The sequence below is a fragment of the Schistocerca piceifrons genome, chromosome 3 (genome assembly GCF_021461385.2).
Source record: "Schistocerca piceifrons isolate TAMUIC-IGC-003096 chromosome 3, iqSchPice1.1, whole genome shotgun sequence".
In the NCBI taxonomy this organism is placed as follows: domain Eukaryota; kingdom Metazoa; phylum Arthropoda; class Insecta; order Orthoptera; family Acrididae; genus Schistocerca; species Schistocerca piceifrons.
The window spans coordinates 317438434-317449415 of record NC_060140.1 but is presented as its reverse complement, the minus strand read 5'-3'; positions in this window follow the sequence as shown (position 1 = coordinate 317449415).

Sequence of the window (10982 nt, the reverse complement as noted above, 5' to 3'; positions counted from 1 at the left end):
TAGAACTACTTAAACCTAACTAACCTAAGGACATCATACACATCCATGCCCGAGGCAGGATTCGAACCTGCGACCGTAGCGGTCGCGCGGTTCCAGACTGTAGCGCCTATAACCGCTCGGCCACTCCGGCCGGCTGTTTTCACGGTTCTATTAGTTTCTCTCTCGGCACAAAACCTCTCTGACACAACTGATAAAGTGCCTAATATATCTGAATTGCAGCAGAAACCAAGTCAGCACACAGATATATATGTTATGGTTCAGTTACCAAAACATTGTGGTGGAAATGAAGTCAGCGTGCAGATTGCTACCAGACTGAGTTTTCTATATATCGAAAGTCTGCATTGGTCTTTGAAGCACCACGTATATTGCACCTAGTACAATGGAACAAAAATCAAGTCACCCTGCAAAATTGTTGCCAGACTCTAAGTTTCCACTATACCCAACACCTTCACCTCTCATCATATTCCTAGGATTACATGGTCCAGCTATGACTGTAGTGTTATTATCTGCAACATATAAGCCGAATGCAAGTGACAGTAAACACTTTGTTATAGGATTACGATCAGATCGAAAGTTCAATGTAATGGTGATTGTTTTAAAATCCGTGACTTAGTGACATGAAAGTAGTGTTATGATGCTATGAATGGTACCAATAATGTCAGAATTGAGCAAAAACAGCTGCAGTGTTCAACTTCTAAATGCTAAGAGTATTACTGCATTGCCATACAATATGTGTTTGGAACACACGTTTTGTGAAAATGTACAATGAAAATACTATGCAGTGTACTCACCCATCTACATTTAGAAACTGAATGTATGCTAGCCCTGTCAACCAGTGTGCTGTGGATAAGCGTGAATCTCGAAATAACTGTGCGTTTAGTAACACGAAGTAAACATGACAGTGGTTGAAAATTATAGTATCCAGAACACCCAGAATATTTCCACTGCCAAGTTCAAACATTCTTATATGCAGTTAAATTGCATTTTCCATATCACATAGCTACACCTATGTTCTGTGAAAATCGTCAGGTGGCTACACAACACTTAAAATTTGCTACTTCCATATTGCCCTAAAGGTGGTTTCACAACTGTTCTTTATGTTGCACTCACATGTTCATGATGATTATGTGAATGACATGATTTCTTAAGTTTTCTCAGTGTTCTTGGCTGATCATAATTTTCTGATTAGCTGTTGCTCATCCCACAAACAAATTTCACACATTTTTTCAAAAATGGTTCAAATGGCTCTGAACACTATGGGACTTAACTTCTAAGGTCATCAGTCCCCTAGAACTTAGAACTACTTAAACCTAACTAACCTAAGGACGTCACATACATCCATGCCCGAGGCATGATTCGAACCAGACTGTAGCGCCTAGAACCGCTCGGCCACTTCGACCGGCACACATTTTTTGTGATCAGTTTTACCAACCTAAATATTTTAAACTATTTTTTTCTTCTGAGTCTCTGCACAAGCCTTCCCTCAGGAAGTAGGTATGTATGGTATAGTGAGTGGGCTGTTGTTTATTTTAAACAGGATAATTTTGAATTTCCCATCACATTTTCAGATTTCCCCGCTATTTTATCTTAGATCTCATGGGCTATGGCTGCATTACCATCACAAACAGCCTACTAATAATGGGAATCAGAACTAATAACCTGCACTCCGCATTAGGTAGCTGAATCGACAGTATGCATCGTGTGGCATCTCTGTGAGGTTCCCTCCAGCATTCTGGTGGCTGGTGACTGTGGCACGGCGGCGAGGTGGCTTCAACACTCTTAACGACGCGACTCTGGTAGCAGTAGTGACACGGGTTAATTGACTCACTTGGCGTGAAGGAAGATCCAGAGGCAGTCCACAGTGTGGTGTTGTTTCAATAAAGATGTAGTTCCTATCTTGTACCAACAGTGGCGGCAGTTCTTTAAGCACAAGTGCACTCTGAACTGTAATGTTATAGGAGTGAGCTAAAACAATGAATCTTGAATTTCACAGCATTTTACTCTTAGGATAAGATTCTAAACTTATAACACAGGAAATCTGATGATCATGCAGGCTGTTCCCAATTTCCAGCTTAGACATCCTAGTTTCTGACATCATGAGCTGTGTTCTTACTCCTATGTCAGCCATCTGAATGTGACATAGGGCTATGCTCGTATTTCCAGGTCAGCCTTCTTGGATCGCCATTTTGGATTTGGACATCATGGAGCTGTCCCTGTATTCCTATGTCAGCCACCTTGGACTTTATGTAATTTGAATATAATAGGACAATGCCCCGTCTTAGATTTTCTGCCAGTTAATATGAAGAACCACTGGGTCTTGGGCGTGAAGTCTTAAGAGTGGGGAAAACGCTGGAAATTTTGAATTTCCGACCAAATTTTGAATTTATCACAATTTTGTACATAGGACAGCTGGCCTTTGTGGTCATACTAGTGGGTGGAGGAAATCTGGCAACAACGCGTGAGATCATCGTTTACATCAGAGGGGTAGGCGGATGATTGGAAATCTGTCAGCAGTGCAGCTGTGCTCAAACAAATGCATCTTCACTACTAACCAGTAGTACATTTCTGGGGCTAAGCAGTGCATTCAACTATGTACACTGAAGCGCCAAAGAAACTGGTATAGCCATGCGTAATCAAATAGAGAGATATGTAAACAGGCAGAATACGGCGCTGCGGTCGGCAACGCCTATTTAGAACAACAAGTGTCTGGCGCAGTTGTTAGATCGGTTAACGCTGCTACAATGGCAGGCCATCAAGATTTGAGGGAGTCTGAACGTGGTGTTAAAGTCGGCGCACGAGCCATAGGACACAGCATCGCCGAGGTAGCGATGAAGTGGGGATTTTCCCGTACGACCATTTCACGAGAGTAACGTGAATATCAGATATCCGGTAAAACATCAAATCTCCGACATAGCTGCGGCTGGGAAAGGATCCTGCAATTTAGGGACATTCGGCTACTGAAGAGAGTTGTTCAACGTGACGGAAGTGCAACCCTTCCACAAATTGTGGCACATTTCAATGCTCGGCCATCAACAAGTGTCAGCGTGCGAACCATTAAACGAAACATCGTCGATATGGTCTTTCGGAGCCGAAAGCCCACTCGTGTACCCATGTGACTGCACGACACAAAGGTTTAGGACTCACATGGGCCCGTCAACTCCGATGTTGTACTGTTGATGACTGGAAACATGTTGCCTGGTCGGACGACTCTCGTTTCAGACAGTATCGAGCGGATGGACATGTACAGGTGTGGAGACAATCTCATGAATCCGTGGACCCTGCATGTCAAAATTCAAATTGCTCTGAGCACTATGGGACTTAACGTCTGAGATCATCAGTCCCCTAGAACTTAGAACTACTTAAACCGAACTAACCTAAGGACATCACACACATCCATGCCCGAGGCAGGATTCGAACCTGCGACCGTAGCGGTCGCGCGGCTCCAGACTGCAGCGCCTAGAAACGCTTGGCCACTCCGGCCGGCTCGATTAGCATGAAAAGTAATAGAGCACATTGTATTGTTCTTAAATAAGAGAAATCTTCAGAGGTTCTAATCCTTTGCATTACTGAAATCAATTACATTTTAGATTAAATTACGAGATATACTGAGCTGTGCGGTGGCTTTAAATGACACAGTTGGAGTAGGTAATGCTTCTATTATACTGAGTGCTTTCTTTTTAATAGATGAGGACGATATATGCAACTTATTTATTCTGTGCCTGAAAAGCTGGTAAATTTCACATTAATACCTGCTTTGCTAACATGTGCACAGATCCTTAATACTAGTGCCACCAAATATGACCAAAGTCAGAGGTATCGATAGTGAAAGACCAAGAACTAGCAAGTGACGTGACATTGACTCTGCCCCTCTGTTTTTTGACAAGGGAGAGAGCAAGATTCAAAGCAGAATTTCAACAAAAACCACCAACCCTGTTTACAAGGTTGCTCGCTAATTTAATCTCAACACCCTCCTTCATAACACCGTCCCAATAGCTGGACGTGCATGCCAATATCTCGGCATTGTTATATAATATAGGGTGACCAGTATCCAAACGATGTTCGGCAATAGCAGATCACTATCGATACCTCTGACTTTGGTCATCTTTGGTGGCACTAGTGTTCAGTGTGTGCATGTTACCTTTCCTGAATCACTAGAAGAACCAAGGTTTCAAATTTGCCTGCACAACACCTGTCCTTTGCAGTTTGTGCCTTGAAAATGGCGGGGTGTACTTCGCCGAAATATTGGCGGTCTCTGCAAATATTAAATTGCTGAATTCCCGTAAGTAGTTTGAAGATTTCAATCATAGTCAGGCAGAAGTTCCGAAATCAGGCACTGGATGGTAAGGCGTACCCGGGAGTAGATAGAGACTTAGATCACAATTTTGTAGAGATGAACAGTGGGCTAATATTTAAAGAGGCTAGTCAAGAAAAATCTGTGCGCAGAGAGGTGGTAACGGAAGTACTAAGGAAAGAAAAGTGACGTTTGAAGTTCTCTGAAGCTATAGTTACTGAGCTAATGCGTAGCTCAGTAGGCAGTTCAGTTCAATAGGAATGGCCATCTCTAAAAAGGAAAACCTCTGAAGTTGGAAAGAAAAATGGAGGTACAAGAAAGGTAGGCAAGGAAACCATGGGTAACAGAAGAAATACTCCAGTTGATGAACGAAAGAAAGAAGTACGAAAACGGTCAGGGAAATGCAGGAATATGGAAATGCAAGTCATTTAGGAATGAAATAAATAGGAAATGGAAGAATGTTAGGGGGAAATGGCTACGTGAAAAATCTGAAGAAATCGAAAAAGACATTATTTCCGGTAAGACCGACTCAGCATATAAGAAAGTCAAAAAAACCTGCAGTGAAATCAAAAGCAAGGGCGGCTGCATTGACAATGCTGTGGGATTTCCACTGTTAAATGCAGAAGAAGGAACAGATAGGTGGAAAGAGTACACTGAAGACCTCTACGAGTGAGAGGACTTGTCTCATGACGTGATGGGAGGTTAAACATGAATCGAGAGGGAAGTGATACGTGATCCAGTATTAGAATCAGAATCAAAAAGAGCTTCAGAGGACTTACGATATAAAATCATTGGGGGAAGTGACAGCAAAACGACTATTCAAGTTGGTGTGTAGAATGTATGAGTCCAGTGATATACTATCTGACTTTCGGAAAAACAGCCACACAATTCCGAAGACTGCAATGGCTGACAAGTGCGAGAATTATTGCACAATCAGCATAACACATCGTGCATCCAAGTTTCTGACAAGAATAATATACAGAAGAATGCAAAAGGAAACTGTGGATGCGTTAGATGACGGTCAGTTTAGCTTTAGGAAAGGTAAAGGCAGACTTTCGGGAAAACATCATCCACACAATTCCGAAGATAGCATGGGACGAAAAGTGTGACAATTGTGGCACAATCAGCTCATGCATCTAAGTTGCTGGCAAGAAATGTATACAGAAGAATGGAAAAGAAAATTGAGGAACTGTTACATGACAATTAGTTGGGCTTTGGGAAAGGTAAACGTACAGAGAGGCACTTCTGAGGTTGCAGTCGATAATGGAAGCAAGGCTGAAGAAAAATCAGTCACGCATATAGGATGTGTCAACGTCATACATCGAAATTGCTAACAGGAAATATGCAAAGAAGAATGGAAAAGAAAATTGAGGAACTGTTAGATAACGATTTGTTAGGCTTTGGGAAAGGTAAACAAACCAGAGAGGCAGCTCTGACGTTGCGGCTGATAGTAGAAGCAAGACTAAAAAAAACCAGTCAAGTTTACAGGATTTATCGACCTGGTTGAAATGGTTCAAATGGCTCTGAGCACTATTCGACTTAACTTCTGAGGTCATCAGTCACCTAGAACTTAGAACTAATTAAACCTAACTAACCTAAGGACATCACACACATCCATGCCCGAGGTAGGATTCGAACCTGCGACCGTAGCAGTCGCTCGGCTCCAGACTGTAGCGCCTAGAACCGCACGGCCACTCCGGCCGGATATCGACCTGGTAAAAGCGTTGGAAAATGTAAAATCGTGCAAGATGTTCGAAATTCTGAGAAAAATTGGCGTCAGCTATAGAGAAATACAATACACAATATGTACAAGAACCAAGAGGGGAAAGCGCGACTGCTACCGTCGCAGGTTCGAATCCTGCCTCGGGCATGGATGTGTGTGATGTCCTTAGGTTAGTTAGGTTTAAGTAGTTCTAAGTTCTACGGGACTGATGACCTTAGAAGTTAAGTCCCATAGTGCTCAGAGCCATTTGAATTTGAACCAAGAGGGAACAATAAAATGCGACACCAAGAACGAAGTGCTCGGATTAGAAGGGGTGGAAGACAGGGTTGTAGTCTTCCGGCCCTGCTGTTCAATCTATACAGCGAAAGAGCTATGAGGGAAATACCAGAAAGTTTCAAGAATAGAATTAAAATTCAGGGTGAACGGGTATCAACGATAAGATTCACTGATGAGATCGCTGTCGTGAATGAGTACAGACAGTGGACTGAGAGTAAACCGATGGAAGACAGAAGTAATGAGTACTCGCAGAATTGAGAACAACGAGAATCTTAAAATCGGAAATAGGGATCACGAAGTAGACGGAGTTAACGAATTTTGCTACCTCCGCAGCTAAATAACCCACGATGGAAGGAGCAAGCAGACTAGCACTGGCAAAAAGGGCGTTCCTGGCCAAGAGAAGTATAGTAGTATCTAAAGTAGGCCTTAATTTGGGGAAGACATTTTTGAGAAGGTATGTTTGGAGCACAGCTTTGTACTGTAGTGAAACATGGACTGTGTGAAAATCGGAACAGAAGAGAATCGAAGCATTTGAGGTGTGGTGCTACAGACAAATGTTGTAAATTAGATGGACCGACAGGCTAAAGAGTGAGGAGGTTTTCCGCAGAGACGGGGAGGAAAAAAATATTTGGAGAACACTGACAAAGAGAAGGGACTATATGATAGGACATCTGTTAAGGCATCAGGAAATAGCTTCCATGGTACAAAGAGGGCGCTGTATAGTGCAAAAACTGTAGAGGAAGACAGAGATTGGAAGACATGCAGTAAATAATTAAGGATGTTGTTGGTAAATGCTACTCTGATGGGAGCAGGTTTGCGCATGAGAGGTAATCGTAGCGAGCTGCATCATACCAGTCATTATAGGCCTACTGATGACAGGAAAAAAATCGCTTCGTTCCTCCAGTGACCTCTGGTATACCGCCTTTAAGAGCATATTATTTCACATGCTCTGCGCAGAATCGTTTTGGTATCCACTCGCAGCTTGTTATTCTTCATGCACCTGCGCGTTTGTTTTAGAGATGGGCAAAGTCGTTCATCCTTGGGAATTAGTTCACTGGTGATCGCTCTTTTTTGAGAACCGTTCATTTTTACTCGTTCACCGTACATTGTGTTTGGTATATGGTTCTTATGAAAAATTAGTACCGTAGTTGACTGAAGATGGAAGGCACCAACAGGGGGCACTTGGCTCCCCCCTGGAGAACAGAGTTTTTATTCATAACAGAATTCTCACACACTTGTAATTTAGTGATTCTGCAAAAAATCTCGTTTAGCCAACTGTAGTGTTGTGTGGCTGATAGCAGTGAAATAATAGAAGGTAGCACACGAGAAACCGGCCGAGTACAGACTGCTCGCCAATTACGCACGATTTGTTAACCGCTACGAGCAGAATAGATAAACATCTAATAGTTAGGCAGTGAAGAAATAACAAATAAGCTAATGCAAACAACTTCGAAACAATAGACGACGACTGGAGGGCGACAGTGAGCAGTCTAGTACTCGGGGCCGAATTTTCGTGCGGCACCCTGTGCCAATGAAATAATATATTAGGAGTTATATTCTCTGTACAAAATGTGACACCGTACACTCGATTACGAAGAGCGGGCTTCATTCGGCTGTAAGTCGATCTGCCTTCTATAACAATGAACATGCTCTTTTAACTTGGATTTAAAAAAAAAAAAAAACACCCAAGAAATGGCCACTCGTGTGTGCCGTGCCGACGTCCTTTGCAAGTGGAATAACAAAAACTCTTGCGTTTTTACAAGTATTTCTTCTGGTGTTTATCGAAATAGTGAAGTAAGCTGATACGCCGTTTTGTTACCTGAAAAGATGTATGTATTACATACCACGTAATTTTTATGTAGTTTACATAATTATAAAATACATTTTAATTACCGGTCGTGGGCCGGCCGGAATGGCCGTGCGGTTCTAGGCGCTACAGTCTGGAATCGAGCGTCCGCTACGGTCGCAGGTTCGAATCCTGCCTCGGGTATGGATGTGTGTGATGTCCTTAGATTAGTTAGGTTTAATTAGTTCTAAGTTCTAGGCGACTGATGACGTCATAAGTCAAGTCGCATAGTGCTCAGAGCCATTTGAACAATTTTACCGGTCGTGGACGCTGCATAGAATACGAAAAGAGCCAGAAGTTCAGAGTTCAAAAAAGGTTTGAAACAGGTCTAGAATGGGCGTGCGAAGCGAACGAAACGAACAAAAACAATGCAAAAACAGACATAATGTCTGATAGGATAGCCGCAATCAGTGATTTTACAATGTTACTTATAATCCGTCTTGATTGCAAAATGTTTATTCATATGACCGGTTTCGGTTCCTCTAGAACCATCTTCAGATCTGATATTTCGGTTGTAGGAGAGAAGGAAACATAGTAGGTGAATATGGATTGGGGGGAAGAAATGAAAGAGGAAGCCGCCTTGTAGAATTTTGCACAGAGCATAACTTAATCATAGCTAACACTTGGTTCAAGAATCATAAAAGAAGGTTGTATACCTGGAAGAATCCTGGAGATACTTAAAGGTATCAGATAGATTATATAATGGTAAGACAGAGGTTTAGGAACCAGGTTTTAAATTGTAAGACATTTCCAGGGGCAGATGTGGATTCTCACCACAATCTATTCGTTATGAACTGCAGATTGAAACTGAAGAAACTGCAAAAAGGTGGGAATCTAAGGAGATGGGACCTGGATAAACCGAAAGAACCAGAGGTTGTAGAGACTTTCAGGGAGAGCATAAGGGAACAATTGACAGGAATGGGGGAAAGAAACACAGTAGAAGAAGAATGGGTAGCTATGAGAGATGAAGTAGTGAAGGCAGCAGACGATCAAGTAGGTAAAAAGGCGAGGGCTAATAGAAATCCTTGGGTAACAGAAGAAATATTGAATTTAATTGATGAAAGGAGAAAATATAAAAATGCAGTAAATGAAGCAGGCAAAAAGGAATACAAACGTCTCAAAAATGAGATCGACAGGAAGTGCAAAATGGCTAAGCAGGGATGGCTAGAGGACAAATGTAAGGATGAAGAGGCTTGTCTCACTAGGGATAAGATAGATACTGCCTACAGGAAAATTAAAGAGACCTTTGGAGAGAAGAGAATCACTTGTATGAATATCAAGAGCTCAGATGGCACCCCAGTTCTAAGCAAAGAAGGGAAGGCAGAAAGGTGGAAGGAGTATATGGAGGGTTTATACAAGGGCGATGTACTTGAGGACAATATTATGGAAATGGAAGAGGATGTAGATGAAGACGAAATGGGAGATAAGATACTGCGTGAAGAGTTTGACAGAGCACTGAAAGACCTGAGTCGAAATAAGGCCCCGGGAGTAGACAACATTCCATTAGAGCTACTGATGGCCTTGGGAGAGCCAGTCCTGACAATACCATCTGGTGAGCAAGATGTATGAGACAGGCGAAATACCCTCAGACTTCAAGAAGAATATAATAATTCCAATGCCAAAGAAAGCAGGTGTTGACAGATGTGAAAATTACCGAACTATCAGTTTAATAAGTCACAGCTGCAAAATACTAACGCGAATTCTTTACAGACGAATGGAAAAACTGGTAGAAGCGGACCTCGGGGAAGATCAGTTTGGATTCCGTAGAAATGTTGGAACACGTGAGGCAATACTAACCTTACGACTTATCTTAGAAGAAAGATTAAGAAAAGGCAAACCCACGTTTCTAGCATTTGTAGACTTAGAGAAAGCTTTTGACAATGTTAACTGGAATACTCTCTTTCAAATTCTGAAGGTGGCAGGTATAAAATACAGGGAGCGAAAGGCTATTTACAATTTGTACAGAAATCAGATGGCAGTTATAAGAGTCGAGGGGCATGAAAGGGAAGCAGTGGTTGGGAAAGGAGTGAGACAGGGTTGTAGCCTCTCCCCGATGTTGTTCAATCTGTATATTGAGCAAGCAGTAAAGGAAACAAAAGAAAAATTCGGAGTAGGTATTAAAATTCATGGAGAAGAAGTAAAAACTTTGAGGTTCGCCGATGACATTGTAATTCTGTCAGAGACAGCAAAGGACTTGGAAGAGCAGTTGAACGGAATGGACAGTGTCTTGAAAGGAGGATATAAGATGAACATCAACAAAAGAAAAACGAGGATAATGGAATGTAGTCAAATTAAATCGGGTGATGCTGAGGGAATTAGATTAGGAAATGAGACACTTAAAGTAGTAAAGGAGTTTTGCTATTTAGGGAGTAAAATAACTGATGATGGTCGAAGTAGAGAGGATATAAAATTTAGACTGGCAATGGCAAGGAAATCGTTTCTGAAGAAGAGAAATTTGTTAACATCGAGTATAGATTCAAGTGTCAGGAAGTCGTTTCTGAAAGTATTTGTATGGAGTGTAGCCATGTATGGAAGTGAAACATGGACGATAACTAGTTTGGACAAGAAGAGAATAGAAGCTTTCGAAATGTGGTGCTACGGAAGAATGCTGAAGATAAGGTGGGTAGATCACGTAACTAATGAGGAGGTATTAAATAGGATTGGGGAGAAGAGAAGTTTGTGGCACAACTTGACTAGAAGAAGGGATCGGTTGGTAGGACATGTTAGCATTGGAGGGCAGCATGGAGGGTAAAAATCGTAGAGGGAGACCAAGAGATGAATACACTAAACAGATTCAGAAGGATGTAGGTTGCAGTAGATACTGGGAGATGAAGAAGCTTGCACAG